The 4,265-nt window shown below is 29.1% G+C and overlaps 1 pseudogene; it reads right to left on the bottom strand.

The window, feature by feature from the left end:
- Nucleotides 1-875: 875 nt before the first annotated feature.
- LOC149154598 (vacuolar iron transporter homolog 3 pseudogene) lies at nucleotides 876-2,067 on the bottom strand (annotated as a pseudogene).
- Nucleotides 2,068-4,265: the final 2,198 nt, after the last annotated feature.

Here is a 4,265-nt window from a genome sequence, read left to right as displayed (position 1 = left end):
TATATTTTTTACATGTAAGCATTAAGGGAGGGTGTTGGAAGTAATGCTTACATGACTTTCAAATTGTCATGAGTTGTATTGTGTGAGTTCCTAGGTTAATAGATGTACTAGCTATTTTTAGTAATTTAGATCCACCATTCTCGGATCTAGAAAGATGATGCGTTCCTATATATGTAATGTCTGTGAGATCAATAAAACATACTCTGTTTGGTGTTGTGTTTAAAGGGTCCCTTTGCTTTCTCTCTATTTTCTAATACACATCAAATATTTAGAGCAAAGATGCAATGATTAAGAATCTTACAGTTGCATTATCAAGACAAAGATGAAGAGCAAGATCCAACACATCAAATAGGTTAAAGAATCTTACGGTTGCATCTTTGAAATAAATATTTGATGTGTTGGATTTCAAGAGGTAGTTGCCAATGTGATTTTTACAATTTTTTTTTTCTTAATTTTAAGATATTTAAATAAATATATATTTATAAGAAATATTTTTATATTTTATATAGAAAATAAAGAAATTATGATAATAAAATTTAAAAGATATATTTATTAAATTTTTTTGAGTGATGCAAATTTATTTTAAAATTTAAAATATTATAAAATATTTAGTGATTTAAAAAAATATTTAAATTTAAAATGAATTAACCCAATATTGTTTTTGTATAAAAATAAAACTGGATAAAAAGATTAACAATTTTTTTTTTTTTTTCAAAACAAATATATTTAATAGACAAAAACATAAATACATATATTCCTAACCAGGAAAATTATATCAAAAACAGATTGCATTAACCAAAACATGAATACATTTATTCTAATCATAAGAAAATTATACCCACCAAAAACTCAAGTAACTAAAAAAACAGTAACATGAAGGTAGTATTTCCTTCCAAATTTTGGCTGTAGAACTTGGATCGAGCTTCCGAACATTACATACAAATCATTCCGAACCACACATATATAGCGCTTCTTGATATTACACACAAATTATGACAATGCCACACTTATATAGTCCCACGGTTAAAAAGTGCATCTGGCCCGAGCATTTAAGAAAACATACTAAAAAACTGAAATATGATTGTAACGATGAAATCGAGATGATGTTCTTAATCACCGTTGCTTACAGAACCAAAGCGGGTGGCCGTTGAAGGCACTTATGTGCGTCATGCAGTAGAAGCGCCAAAGAGCTTAAGCAAGCCGTAGGTTAGCAGCATGGCCATCCATCCTCCTATCAACACTCTCAAACATCCCTTCACCATGGGAGACCGGCCATAGTAAGCTCCCACTGCGCCAAACAACGCAAGTGCCACGCTGGACGCTACTCCCATCGTAACAACTCTGATAACGTAATCGGTAATAAACGCTGCAGAGAGTAAAGGTACAGCTCCTCCCACACAAAACGCCACGGCCGATGCACATGCTGCCTGGAATGGGTTGGGGAGTTGCTCATCGTCATCATCATTTTTACAAATTAAAACTTCAGGAAGTGGCGTAGATACAGCCAGGCTTGCTGTTGTAACCCTAGTGGGAGAAGGAAAGAGGGAATTGCTAGAGATCTGTTCAAGCAGCGCGGTTGACTTCTGGGGAGTATTCGGCTTTTTTGCCCTTACTTGTGCGTCGCGTTGGGTGTACACCGAAACGAATTCGCCAATCGCCATACTGCAGGCCCCGGCCACCAGCGCTGCTAGCCCTGATACGACCATGACCTTTGCATCTGATTTTACTGCTCCAACTCCCATCATTAACGACGCAATTGACACCAATCCATCGTTAGCTCCCAGCACAGCTGCCCGAAGCCATTGCCCTCTTTGCTCGTAATTATCTCTACTTTCATCTTCTTTCACTTTCTCTTTCGTAATTTCTGGTATCGCAATGCTTACATCATGTTGTTCAGAGCATGGGGATGCCTCTGTAACCGTGGCTTCTTTTGTTATAAAGTTCGTTCCCATTGTAGCCATTTGGCTCTGAAGATGATCACAGGAAACGAAGCTGGAATTACAAAGTAGGGAAGAAGAAATGAGTTGAAAATGTGCGGCAGAGGATCCCAGAGGCGCGTGTTCTCCACGCTCAGGAAAGCGTGTTTATGTACTTTTCCTTTCCTAATTGTGACGGCCATTACCATACACTGCTTACCACCTTTTCCATGGGTGCCTTTCATACAACAATATACAATACGCTGAGATAGGTGGACTAATACGTTTTTTAATATTTATGGATTGGTGTGTGATCAGCGTGAACGTGGACCATTTTGGCTTTATCTTCTAAGTGGGATGCGGGTTGGACAACCAATTAGCTTTCTTATCATGGTTAAATCATCATTTTGAAAGAATTTGCTATTTTCTATTACGTGTATTATGAATGATTAAGTAACAATGTAAAGACGACATTTTACTCCATCTCTTTTTCAACAAATTTTTTTTTGAATTTTTTTTGGTAATTGAAGTTATTTTCATTTTAATGAAATTTTTTAATTTATTATTTTTATTAAGTTTAAAAAGTTTATTTTACAACTTAGTATGATATGTAATCATGTCTGTTTGTCATAAAAATTGGATAATCAAACAAAAAAAAATAAAATAACTATAGGAAACATTTAAATAGTATCAGTTTATAAAAAAAATAGATTTTTTAGACTTATATTAGATCTGTATTTAAAATAGATCTATACTAGTGTTGATATAACTTGGAGGAAAATTCTTAATCCCAATTCTTTATTCTTTAGATCAAATTGTAAACTAACTTTTTGTTTATTTGTTTGTTCTAAATTTTGATAGAATTTGATTGTTTTATGTTTTTTGTTTTGCGTTAAAATTTAATAGTTTCACGTTTTTTCTTTCTCTTTAAAATCTGGAAAATAAATTAAGTTACTTTTTAAATTTTAAATTGTTTTAAATTATTGCATTTTCATTATCATTTGATAATATAACTTTGTTTGAATTATTAATTTTTATTATTTAAAACAAATTTTAAATTTTAAAAACATTTATTAAATATGAATTTAACCACTCAAATATATTTAACCTAATTAAATTTAACAACTCAAAAATAATATATATATATATATATATATATATATATATATAATTTTTGTTTTTTATAAATAGTTATCAGTTAAATTAATTATAATTTTTCCTAGAAAACTATTTGCTTTTCTTTTTAGATTCAAGTTCTTCAATCTTTCATTTTGTTTAGAGTTTTGAAAGATTTAATTCCATTTTTATTTAAATTTAGAGTTTTGAAACATTTGTTTCAATTTTCATTTAAATTTAAATGATAATTAATTATTTAATAATTTATATTATTTTAAAGTGATCTGCTAATTAAATTATTAGTAATGTATTTATATAAATTAAATGAGTGGTAAATATTTATCAACTATCAAAACACTTATTCGGATATTTAAAAAAAATCATAGAAATTAACTAAATTATTATTATTGTTATTATTGATGATAAAAATAATTAATATATAAATTAAATGATTTTAAAAGAACATATAACATGATTCTTAACCATAGAGATTCACCCCTAAGTTAAGAGTATTCTACAATATCTTTTGGGGTTAAAACCTTACCATCCACCTAATAATTATTGATAATTTAATTCCAAAATAACCTTAGGTTTATTCACATAATAAACTTTCACTACCCATCATTTTCTATAAATTAATACATCAATTACAACTTTACCCACTGTTTTTCTAAAAAAAAAAAATTATTCCTTCTTCATTGCTTCTTAATCATATATATAAAAAAAAATCACAAGTTTCCTTTCACATTAACATTATTAATTTTATACATTTTGTATATATTTTGTATATCTTGCATGTTTCTAGATATAGGATTTTTTTTTTTTGAATGACATTACGAAAGATCCAAAATAATACTCCACATTTTGTAGATGATAGCCGAGGAAAACCATCACTCTTAATTAGCTCCAAGGTTGTCGAAGAGAATAGAACCCATGATCAATCGACCAGACAAACAATCAATCTTAATTACAAGTCTTAACCCCAAAAAATTGAAAAGAATCAAACCTATAATCAACAATTTAAAAAAACTTCATATTTAACTTTCACCACTTAAACTAACCCTTAAAACTAAATATAATAAATCTATAATTAAATAGATGAAATATATAATTAAATACACAAAATGTTTAAACTATACAATGCAATGCATAATTAAATATACAAAATCTTTAAACTATACCCACATTATATAAATTATATATTCAAATTGGAGTTGTTAGACTATGTATCAT

The sequence above is a fragment of the Pinus tabuliformis genome, chromosome 9, assembly GCF_031772625.1.
Source record: "Pinus tabuliformis cultivar Carrire ecotype Pingquan chromosome 9, CPIR1, whole genome shotgun sequence".
Classification (NCBI taxonomy): domain Eukaryota; kingdom Viridiplantae; phylum Streptophyta; class Pinopsida; order Pinales; family Pinaceae; genus Pinus; species Pinus tabuliformis.
The sequence above is the reverse complement of the archived record's forward strand: the minus strand, read 5'-3'. Positions and strand labels throughout refer to the sequence as shown.